This window comes from Haliotis asinina, chromosome 13 (genome assembly GCF_037392515.1).
Source record: "Haliotis asinina isolate JCU_RB_2024 chromosome 13, JCU_Hal_asi_v2, whole genome shotgun sequence".
Classification (NCBI taxonomy): Eukaryota; Metazoa; Mollusca; class Gastropoda; order Lepetellida; family Haliotidae; genus Haliotis; species Haliotis asinina.
Genome location: NC_090292.1, coordinates 20,527,048 through 20,540,046, shown reverse-complemented (window position 1 = coordinate 20,540,046; position 12,999 = coordinate 20,527,048). Strand labels below are relative to the sequence as shown.

General features: G+C 38.4%; 1 long non-coding RNA gene across 1 annotated transcript; it reads right to left on the bottom strand.

Moving 5' to 3' along the window:
* Positions 1-572: 572 nt before the first annotated feature.
* Positions 573-4,654, bottom strand: LOC137259227 (uncharacterized). Its single transcript, XR_010954701.1, has 2 exons — positions 4,516-4,654; positions 573-2,072 (listed from the first exon to the last, which is right to left on the bottom strand). It is a non-coding gene; the product is annotated as an uncharacterized lncRNA (long non-coding RNA).
* Between the last annotated feature and the right edge of the window lie 8,345 nt (positions 4,655-12,999).

Below are 12,999 nucleotides of genomic sequence, written 5' to 3'. Positions count from 1 at the left end.
AATTTTCACACACTACTGCAGACACGGGGTGATTTTTGAAAGGAGCTAGATACTGCAAGTGTTACATTGCGTACAACGTTTGCTATACCAAGTCACGTGATCTGCGCCATACTTGAGAACCAGCAAGGGGGCCACACTGACATAACATGTTTGGCACCTCATTTCACATTTCGAACATTGGTACAATACATAACATTAGTTTGTTTGTTGCAGTAAGCAATGTTTAAACAAGAACTTATGACACAAACTATTGTTTCACGGTAATTTCAGTGATGCCATATTTTTCCCCCGAATCGATCATTGTTTACAAATAAATCAATATAGCCTGTGAGTGCTGGTAAGTGAAACAAATCCGTGTAACTTCCTGAGCCAAGCGAGCGAGTTAAGAGGTGAATACACAAGGGGAATACGTGTCCTAACCATATTAGTAAGTTCGGGGTACTCTGTGTCAGTAGAGTATTTCAAGTCTAAAGTTTGGCACCTGTCACAAAGTCACGGCAGTAAGTGTGCTACCTTATTGTCCCAACTCTAGAGATTAACTTGAACGGCCAATAAACGCTAGCACACAAATATTTTGAAGCTTTTATTTCTGAACTACAGTTCACCAATATCTACATACAAACATCATTTCCTTTGTTGAGAACTCTATTCCTTTACCACAGTTTACATATATTTCCATTGCAAGACAATATACGAATGTCAAACATACCATGTCAGTCTGGCTGGTGTGTCCCTGTCTGTAATGACAGTGTGTACAGTAAAGATTGGAATAATGAAGATAGTATATGTCGTCTGACAGTGTAAATTTGATGTAGACACACCTGGGTTGCTCATACCTTTAACTAACATGGACGACACCAACACTCAAGGTAATCACCCAGACATATCTGAACCCATAAAAATATCAAGTTTAGTAAACAGTAATTTTCATTATATTCAGTTTATCTGCACTATGAAAAAGGTTGCAACACATTTACTCAGGTTCTATGAACCTTCGCTACTAAAGGGGTACCGACATACCCTGCTTGCCTAACCTTTGTGCCTTAACCCACAGATAGTATCCAAGTGTAACACCCTCACCTTATATCATCAACTCTTAGATTCTATACCGGTGCCACCCACTCACCCTGGTTACTGAACTCAAACATACTGAAGGGGTGCCTTATGTAGACCATCCACCCCATGTAGACCATTCACACTGTTGTCACCATATACCCTATGTAGACCATCCCTCCTTCTGTAACCATGCTCCCTGTTGTGACTATATCCCATTTACCCTACAGATACAATCCACCTCATGTAGACCATCCACCAAACAGTATGGTGTGGACTAATCAATCAAGTGATAGATATGGTGAGTGAAAGACTTCTTCCTGTGATCTAATTCAAACCTTGCTGTGATCTACATGACTGTGTCCCCAAACCTAACACAAACCCCAAATCTATTCCTGTACATATATTCCATTAGAAATTACATATTCAGGTGGGCACTAGACAATAAAGTGATTGATATGGAGAGTGCAAGACTGCACCCTGTGATCTAACTTTACCCTTGCTGTGATGTACCGACACTATACCTAACCCCAACACAAACCTCAACTCTAACCCTGGTATATTCTAGTTTAGAACTTACATAATCAGGTCTGGACTAAACAATCAAGCAATAGATATGGTGAGTAAAGAACTGCAACTTGTGATCTAACTCTACCCTTGCTGTGATGTACCGACACTGTACCTAACCCTAACTCAAACCCCCTAACTCTACCTCTGGTATATTCTACTTTAGAACTTACATAATCAGGTGTGGACCAGACGATCAAGTGTTTGATATGAAAGAGTGCACCTTATGATCTAACTCTATCTTTACTGTGTTCGACCAAGAAAAGTGACAAGTGTGGGAAAAAATCCTTCAGTGAAAATGCAAGGCTCATGTTATAAACTTATGGGGCCACACTGAGAGATTATATGACCATTAAAACTCGAGGTGTTTACATATGTTAGTCATATATATATGACACATTGCAGCATGAGCATCCCATGTCTTCTATTCAGCCCCTCTTCAAGGTTCTGTCCTGAAATTAAACAGAAACAGTATGAAACAAACAACTGTTTCTTGTGATAAAAGAAGCAAAATCTATTACATTTTTATGACTAACCCAGACACATCCAACAGAAGTTGTTAAAAACATTATACATGAAAAAGGGCCCTCTATGTCTAATATCCCATTGATTGTCAATACTAATATGCCTATCAACAATGATCATGTCTCCTTGATAGAACAGGGAGCTGGTCCAGTAATAGTTTAGAGTAGCACGCTGAGAATTGCACACTGATAGCTCATCAAGACAGCAAACTCTTCAACCTAACGTTTATCTGCCCTTTGTCTATCAACAAGACACAACAGGCAGCAACATAGGCCATTTTAAGGAAAGAATGAACCTTTGAGCCATCTGTCTGTCTGTCTGTCAGTGAGCAGTAATCCTGAGATATGACAGCACCACCTTATTGCATTACTGGAGTAAATCCATCTGCTGAAACAGACCAGGCTGCAGTGCATGTTTGATACAACATACTTAGATGACTCTGATGCACTAGCCCAAAACACAACTAGGTATCAATGTTACCATTAACCATAATACATTAATTCATCCAAAACTTAAGTAAGCTTACTATCTGGATGCATTAATTCTGGAATACAGAAAAATTAATTATTAAACCCAAAGTAAAGAAAAAATGAAAAACCATAGTTTACTCAGAGAAGCAAACATGGTAAAATAATTGACTAATTTTGCATTTCTGATACCTGCAGCTGTATGATCTTTCAGGTGTAGTTGTAGTCATTTTATTTTCATATTTTGCATTTTTTATTTTTTGGGGGCATTCGTTAAAGGTACAACAAATGGACTTATGGCTAAAATGAACATGGACGGCCATGGGGACAAGGTCTCAAAACTGTGCTCATTTCTTGTCTTACAATTATTCTAAAGCTCTTACCTTACTCTTTAATATCTCATATGACTTACTGACATTCATATTTAATAAGGGAATGATCTTTTTCAGATACAATCACACAGTCCTACAGGGTGACCCTGCACATTGTATATAGGAGATGGCCAAGTTTCCGCCAAATGCTCCTGGGAGGTGTGGTGGTGGTGGCAGAACACATTACATACAGTCAGATTGCTTCCACTAGCTGAGCTTTGGCAGCTAAGTTTGTGTGCTGGCAATTAGATTCCTGACTCTTGAGGGTTTGGGTTTGAATCCCTGATGGGACTTCAGCCCAAAACACAAGTAGAATCTGTTTTGAATGGAGAATGTGTAATCCCAAATACACTTGGCCACTCTCTAAATGGCTTTGAGTGAACTACAGCACAAGATACCAATGTCTCCTTATATATGGCTTCGCCTCATGAAGATACAGGTGTAAATTGATGTTTAGTAACCCACACTTGTTGAGGTGACTAATGGGATCAGGTGGTCAGGCTCACTGACTTAGTTTACAGACCACAGACCAGTTTACATGGCTGGAATATTTCTGACTGTGGAGTAAAATTAAACTCACTATTTATGGTCTTAAAATTTTGAATTATGTTTGAATAATGTATATTGAGAAGTAAATGTTCAAATGCTGTTTGTCATTCACACTATCCTTCTATCTTTCTGCTATTTTGTAGAACTGGTGCAAATTATGATGTCATCGATTTGTACACTGAATAAATGTTTGGGTTTATTTATATTCATTTACAGAAAAACGTTTTGTTGTCACTAGCTACCTATTTTTAAAGGCATAATTGCACATCCCTGCAAATAACTGCAATTCTTTGATACATTATGACCAACAATATTATTGCATCAGTGGGAATCTAAAGTAGGTATTTATGTCCCTATATATCAAATTTTATCTCAAAAACTGCACTCAGGCCTTTAACATACCACTGTATCTATTTTAATTGTGTTAACGTAGAATACAGATGGAGTGAGGATGAAGCAAGATTGCGACATATTATGCAAATAAGGGGCACACAACATCACCATACCCTCATAAATATCTTAAACCCTTGTAACCCTCCGTTAAACGTTCAGATGAGATCTACCTTTTGTGGTTTAAACATCTAAGCTTCAGCGTCTTCTAGATGTTCATTTTAGACAATATTTAGACCTATCTTCAGTGCCTTGTGTAGATGTCATATAGACGTCTATTCGACGTTCATGTGGTCACTGGAACCTTTCTTGTTTTGGAAATGTGTAAAGTGATGATTTGACTATAATGGAGCAATAATGTTATGTTTGAGTCAAATATATGCACTCTGTAAACTGCAAAACACCATGTTTTTGAAGAGTATATGGTGTCATCTTATCACTTTGTACACTATGATTTTACCAGAATGAAATTTATGGGGGATACTGGCTGATGTCTTTCACATCGTCGCCTATCGTTCCACCATGAATGCTAAACAGAACAGGTAACATGCCAGCAGAATTAGATGTTGGATCCTATCAGTTTCAGTACCTACCTGATCTGCTGTCATTCTCCACACTGACGGGAGTATTTACAGTTGCAGCCGGTCTGTTTGTGTGATTTTAAGTTTACCGGGTCGTCACTCCTTCGCCAGAACTCAAGGACAACAGCTTTGCTAAACACGCCACTTCGAATTCACTTCCTTGAGCGAGAGTCTGGTTGTGTTTGCACAAATACTTTTGTAATTGTCATGAACCAACGCCATCTACATCCGAAAATACTTATCTAATCAAAGATAATTGAGGATTAATTCGTAGCGGCATATTATCCTCTACAGTATTGCTTATAAATATCGGACAAACTACATACTTCATGCCCCTAGATTTATTATATATTTGCTTTTCTGTTCTGTACCAGCTTTCGTAACACATCGCACACCTACAGCTGTCCTAGTAAAGGCAGTCACGTGATCACGTTCACTCACAAATTTCAAGAAAGCAATCGGAACGTTTGAAAGTGACCAAAGATATCTCTTGATATGATAGCACTGTTTATATCGCTTTTGCATTCTGAATCGATCGCCCCTTTCCGTAAACTGGTGCAGCAACACGCTGCCACTGGCAGTGCTGCCCGCCCGCCTCCTCGCCTCAGCGTATCTGCCACACATATACTGAGAGAATAAAATAAGGGATCGCATACAATTTCAATTTTTCATAACGTCAAACATAACAGAGTTGATTTGTTGTTTTCAGTTTAAATACAGTTAAACAGTTTCGAGTATGAGCTCATTGTATATATTTTGGTCAGGGAATCGATGGGATGCTTTGCTTTTATTTCCTTTAGTATCGTAATATCTGAACCCTCTGAAAATCCATCGTTGTGCGAGATATGAACCCCGGCGGCCCTGGATTTACCTACGTCCTTGAAATTACACATAAACGTATACCATCTCATATCCTAACTGATGGTGTAAGTTTAATTAAATATAATCAAGCAGTTTGAGAGAATAGTCACTCATAAGTATATTTTCCGTCATTCATGTTGGACAGTACTGCTGTTAAAATTGTAAAGGAAGCCAAATTCAAGGGTAGTATTTTCCATCATTATCATGCCTTTTGTCCTCACATAGCATACTCTAGGAAAAAATGCCACGGGGCTGTTTATATCATATAAGTTGATCAAATTTAAAGTATATAGTAGGGATAACAAAACACCTCTAACTTTACAGAGTGTCTCTGAACAGTTAGAAGTATGATAATAATTGCCATTTTCATTCCAAAAGCAAATGCTATCTTACCCCAGTTGCATTGACTGGTGCCATTTAAATGGAATGTTTATGAGTGTGCAGCGTCAAATACCCATCTAAAACACAGAACGGCTGTAAGCGCTATTTCCTTATACCAGCAGGGGCTGGTTCACGTACTTATTCACGTGTCAATTTATTTTGTCTCTGTATTAATGAGGAGCAGTGTGACGGGGCATTTTTCCCATTTATCAACAAAACTATCTAAATCAATATTAGTTTCTATGATTCAACCGAGTCAATGAACCTGACCCTCAGATCCCGTTAGTCGTATTTTACGACAAGCAATTAGTCATCTTTTAGGTTACAAAGATCAGGTCAAACCCTGATACTTTCCGATGGCTGTTTTTAAAGGGGAAAGCATGTCTTGCCTGAGACTCAACGCCCGCTGTTCATTGTGTACGTGTTCATTTCATAATGCCGCACCTCAAACTAGGCATCCCAGAAACAAATTTACCAATCAAATGATTGACCAAGCAGAAGTGAATGAGTGAGTGAGTGAGTGACACATTGTACCTATGTGGGGAATCGAACCCGGGTCGTCGACTTGACGAGCGAACGCTTTAACCACCAGACTACCACTACCGCCCCTCATGACAAAGATCGTTAATCAGGACATCTGATTATCAGTATGGTTGAAATTCATTGCATGATTCTGTATTAGCGGGGTTCTTACTAAACATACTTCCTTAAAGCAACGCTGTTCACATGCTGTTAGAAACAAAAGCCCGCGTGTTTTCATTCTTCCACAGGATCCCACGGCCAGAGTAAGGACTGCTTACTGTTTAAACAGCTAGCTATGCTGCCAGTGAGTGAGTGAGTGAGTGAGTGAGTGAGTGAGTGAGTGAGTGAGTGAGTGTACAAAAATCCAAGGCCGAAGGAGTTAGTGTTCTTGTCAACCTGGCCTTTCATATTATTTGTAATGCTCCGTAACTGAAGCTTCAGTCCAGTCTTCAATCGAGAGAGTGAGAGTTTGCCCTCCTTATACCTTATACGACCAATCCAGTGGTCGAGTGTGTGAGTGAGTGTATCTGCCAGAGTCTGCAATAATATAGGCGATGCTCTGCAACAGAACCTTGTTCAAACAATCCAGGGGTTGATATAATGAGTGAGTGTTTTTCACCTAAACGCTAAGATTGTATGTACTGTGAGAGTTCATGGATCAAACCAGTTATCAGTCGCTATCTTTCTTCTCTCGTGTAAACAGCCTCCGAGGTGTAGCGGTTAGAGCGTTACAGCAAACACTAACCCCTTCAGTCTTCACTTCACAAAGCTGGATTCAAACTCCATGTGTCTTCATACTGGTGATGTCGAGGTGTTGCCCTCTCAAAGTGAGCGAAATGGACACCCATATTGTTTCTCTCAGCAAAGCTTGCTACTACAGCATTTTCAGCATCAGCAGAGAAGGCAACTATCTTGACATTTAAACCTGCAAAACGTTTATGCACTGCCTAGTAACTTCAAGACTTGACTATTGCAACTCACTGTACGCCAACATGTCATACATTCATTTCAGAAACCTCAAAGAATTCAGTACTCATCGAACTCATGTATCCCCGTCGTTCCTGCTGTGACCATATATCTCTTGTGCTTCAGTCCCCCCAAATGACTAGATGGACTTTTCGAACGAGCCATGAATGAATGAATGAATTTCGATTTGTTTCAAAATCGTAATATCGGCGATTTGTTTATGCTTAGCACGAGAGGATAAGACAAGAACTCTACATTTCCCAATGAAAGCACTATTACACATTCAAATAAATGCAGTGAAATGCACCTACGGAATGAAATTCTCAGGCAGGGTCATTTATGTATTGCCGATTTTTTCATTTGTGAAAAATTAATAACAAAGCGCATCACCACTCAACACTAGTGACTCTGTGTTAAGCTGAGCAGAGTTGCGCCCCTTTGTGCTTCTCTGTCGTCTTTGGAGAACTTGGTGAAAAGTCACTTTCTGCCACCTAGTCAAGATATTTATCATTTCGAATACCAAACTTGTGGTTGATAGTGGGAGTGAATGAGTGAGTGAGATGAGTTTATTTGTTTAACAAGGGTCTGTCTTCAGTATCATTTATGTCTTTTATGCAATGCGGGTGTGTGAATATGGTTTTACAGCCCTTTTATCAATATTCCAGCAACATCACGGCGGGGGACACCAGAGATGGACTTGACACAGTATCCATGTAGGAATCGAGACCAGGTCTGGGGCGCCATGAGCGAACGCTTTAACCACTAGGCTACCCCACTCCCCCAGTTTATGCAATGCCATGTGGTCAGTGAGTAACTTTTTATCTACACCAAGAAGTAACAATTTCACGATCCCCTACAATTAAATCTAGCTTTTGAGAAACTAGTGGTTAATGAGTGTCCGCTGATTAAGGGCTCTTTCTTCTGTACGGTTTGTATTTCGCTATAGCACCCTGTGTCAGTTAGTGACCTAGAACCTATATCACAGTGTAATAATATAGGTGATGGAATCTAAATTCGGCAAAGCAGTGGTTGATAATGTAAGCGAGTAAGTGACATGTTCACTTATTGACATGCTCATTTATATTCGGTAAGGTTTATATTTTATCTATGATAGCCTGATGTTTATAAGTGACCTCGTATCTCCACCAAACTGCACTTGTATGCGTCATTAGATTTGGCTTCGACAAACCAATGGTTGATAGAGTAAGCGAGTGAGTTATACACCTATTAAGAAGTTGATCTTAGTAAGGTATATATGTCATCTGTGATACCCTGTTCTCAATAATTGGCCTTCTACCTCCCGGAAAGTACAATAATATCGGTAATTAAATCTGGCTTCAAAAAACCAGTGGTTGAGTTAGTATAGTGAGTGAGTGAGGAGTACATGCATTTATGATAACTGTATGACAAAAGCCCCTGCTGAAGCTGTTAAAAGGTAAAATGTAATTGATGAAATGCTTAAACATTTCTCATGTTTTTCTACTAATGTAGTCCTCAAATCGTGGTAGATAGACACACAGACAGACAGACAGTAGATAGACAGACAGACAGACAGACAGACAGACAGATAGATAGATAGATAGATAGATAGATAGATAGATAGATCTGAACAACCATTCATAAAGTCTGTCTGACCAGCATGAGCTGGTTGTTCAGAGAAATATGCGCAAAGCATTTCATTGGTCTGTGAATCATACATTAAACATCGGTAAGTGCAATGTGTCGGGTATTGGTTTAAGCCGTCGCCCAAGAAGACCGTCTCTTCTGTCCTCTGTCCGTTCGATTTTACTGTTGCTTCTTCAGAAATAACCATCTATAAACATAGCATTTGTTGTCAAACTCTGTGCACTGCATTATACAAACCTGAAATCACATTGCAATGTAAGGAGCCATAACATATTCATTGACACAGATGAAGAGTACGGATAAACGAGTTTCACTGCAGTGACAGAAACTCGGTATGGCGAAGATTGTTGAAGTGCCAAATTTCCAAGAAGCACTCCTCCAACCAGGTTGCAGCTATATGATAGATGTAATTATAACCAAGTAGTTTTTGTACCACTGTTTGAACCACTGGAACAAATGTGTAAACAGCCTATACACTGGCTCTCACCCCAGTGTCTGGACCTTGTATATACAAAAATAGTAATAATATCAGATTCAGTAAGTGGCCTTATATCAACATCAAGGAATAACAATATCATCTTCTTCTTCAAATAAACCTTGCTTTGACAAACCTGTGGTTGGCAGTGTGAAAGCGATGTCAGTTATTAAGGGTTTTATCTTCATTAAGGCTGATGTTCATTCATGATACCCCGTGTGAGTAAGTGGACTTGTACCTCTATCAAAGTGTAATAATTTAGGTAATGCAGTCTAGTTTCGCCAAACCAGTTCCTGATATGGTGAGTTAGTATGTGACTTGTTCTATATTTAGTAATGTGTATATTTTATCCTCGATACCCTGTTGGCAGTATGTGGCCTTGTATCTCCCTCAAACTGCACTAACATCGGCAATTAAATATGCAGTTGACATCAAACCAGTGGTTGATAGTGTGACACGGTGAATAGTTTCTTTAACTAAAGGTTAAAGGTTTGCCTTAGATTTATTTCTAAGCGATGCCATGTAGATGAGAATCTAATACCATAGAACGCCAGAATGTAGACTTCTGGTACAAGCGCTAGATGCAATCCACTAAAAACTCTTTTAAATGTAAAGTCATTTTTATCCAGATTTTCTATTCTATCCTTGAAGAGTGCATACTTGAGTAGAACCCATTTCTGCCTCTTCCCTCAGAATATACAATAGCAATGGGCGATCTTTTTGAATTTATCTTCCCTTCACTAATCCGTTAGGTGCGCTGATCCGAACGGTCCATGCGGACATGCGCGATGTGAACCATAAGTGTTACTATTACACTTAGAGACAGTTAACCAGTATAGTCCTCACGGTAACGTTCCCACCGGTGTATGGACAGATATCTTTTCCTTTTAACGTCGATATATCAAGTGTTATTTATTCCATGATTCTATGGTACACCTGGGATAGGCATGACTGCTTACATTACAAGTATAAATCGCGGAATGGCCGTTCGAAGCGAGGCGGTGGAATCAGCTGATCGTCTTCAGGTCATGTTTTGTCGTTTTGTTGACGTTTTGCAATCGGTTATTGAAGTGTGGCACTAGATGTCTCAGTATCACACATTTAACACTGCAGTGTGTTATAACTGTATATGTACTCAAATCGCTTTAGTATTACGACCGATGTGGCTGCATTCAAGGAATTCACTACGACGGGGAGGTGACGCGGTGCGCGAAATGTGAAACACTGAAAGTCTTTTTATGTAATTTCATCTGGTCGTTCATGACGGGACTGAGATTTTGGACAACACAGATATTTAGCAGGTACAGAGGAAAGTGAGAAACAATGGTCAAGTACACATGCATGAGATTATTCAGTCATTGTACAATGTACTGTTAACTTTGTAATAATACAAAAAATAAATACATGCATAAACATATCTTCACATAACAATTGTGGGGTTAAATTCGAATTTATATAATCTAAAACATATATCTGATAACAAACACATTTTCTGTGTTAATCCCTAACAAACAGATATAAACTAAAGTTTTCTTTAAGAACTGTTGAATGAAAATCAGAAAGTTAGATAGTTAAAGTTAGATAGTACATGGTCTGCCATGGGAAATATTTTGACAACTTAAAGTTACTAAAACAAGAAAGATATGAATTGTATTTCTGTAATACACATCCGCTTGGGTGGTCAGAACTATATGTTGTTCGTTGAGAGAAATCTCTGTAGATGACTATTTATGTTAAGAAATGAATCAATATATTCACATATATAACATGACTCACAATACTGACTGATGAACACATTTTACAAGGGGAGACATTATATTTCACGCTATGATGACTGATGTTTCTGATGCAAGATATACAGTAGTGTCAGAATTCAACTACCAAAATGGATTCAGATGAGTGAGGAACTGCTGCTCAAAAAGTAATATATATGTTTCTAACTAACTCTTCGACACGACAAGGCGTTTGCGGGATTTTGTCTTTACATGTAGCAAGTTGTCACAGAGTACATTAAGTCGGGAACCTGTGCTTGTCATAGATATTCATAACAGAATTCGTTGAACTTAGATGGTTTACTGTCTATGTCGCTACACTATGCAAATAAATTATGAATTTATTGGAATTTGAATAAAAGGAAGCAAATAAACTAACAGAGATCTTTTGGCCATCGAAGACCAAATCGTCGCATTTCAAGACATAACAGGTCAACTTACGAGGCCGGGCACTGTATTAATAACAGAATTCACTGAATTTAGATGCTTTCCTGTCTATATTGCTACACTATCCAAATAAATTATAAATTTATTGGAATTTGAGTGAAAGGAAGCAAATATACTGAGAGTGACTTTTCAACCGGCGAAGACCAAAATCGTAGCATTTTTAGACAGGAATGGGTCAACTTGCGAGGCCGGGCACTGTGCTTGTCATAGATATTCATACTGAAACGCACTACATTTAGATGAATTACTGTCTATATTCCTACAGTATGCAAATTAATTATAAATTTAGTGGAATTTGAATTAAAGGAAGGAAATATACTGAGAGTAACTTTTCAACAGTCGAAGACCAAAATCGTAGCCTTTCAAGACAGAATAGGTCAACTTGCGAGGATGGGCACTTTGCTTGTCATAGATATTCATAGCAGAATCCACTGAATTTAGATGGTTTACTGTCTATATTGCTACACTATGCAAATAAATCATGAATTTATTGGCATTTGAATGAAAGGAAGCAAATATACTGAGAGTGACTTTACAACCGTCGAAGACCAAAATCGTAGCATTTTTAAACAAGAATGGGTCAACTTGAGACGATGGGCACTGTGCTTGTCATAGATATTCATAGCAGATTTGTTTTAAATTAGATGTGTTAATGTCTATATTGCTACACTATGCAAATAAATCACGAATTTATTGGAATTTGAATGAAAGGAAGCAAATATACTGAGAATGACTTTACAACCGTCGAAGACCAAAATCGTAGCATTTCAAGACAGAATGGGTCAACTTGAGAGGATGGGCACTGTGCTTGTCATAGATATTGATAGCAGATTTGATTTAAATTAGATGTGTTAATGTCTATATTGCTACACTATGCAAATAAATCACGAATTTATTGGAATTTGAATGAAAGGAAGCAAATATACTGAGAATGACTTTACAACCGTCGAAGACCAAAATCGTAGCATTTCAAGACAGAATGGGTCAACTTGAGAGGATGGGCACTGTGCTTGTCATAGATATTGATAGCAGATTTGATTTAAATTAGATGTGTTAATGTCTATATTGCTACACTATGCAAATAAATCACGAATTTATTGGAATTTGAATGAAAGGAAGCAAATATACTGAGAATGACTTTACAACCGTCGAAGAGCAAAATCGTAGCAGTTCAAGACAGAATGGGTCAACTTGAGAGGATGGGCACTGTGCTTGTCATAGATATTCATAGCAGAATTCACTGAATTTAGATGGATTACTGTCTATATTGCTACACTATGCAAATAAATCACGAATTTATTGGAATTTGAATTAAAGGAAGGAAATATACTGAGACTGACTTTTCAACCGTCGAAGACCAAAATCGTAGCATTTCAAGACAGAATAGGTCAACAAGAGAGGATGGGCACTGTGCTTGTCATAGATATTGATAGCAGATTTGATTTA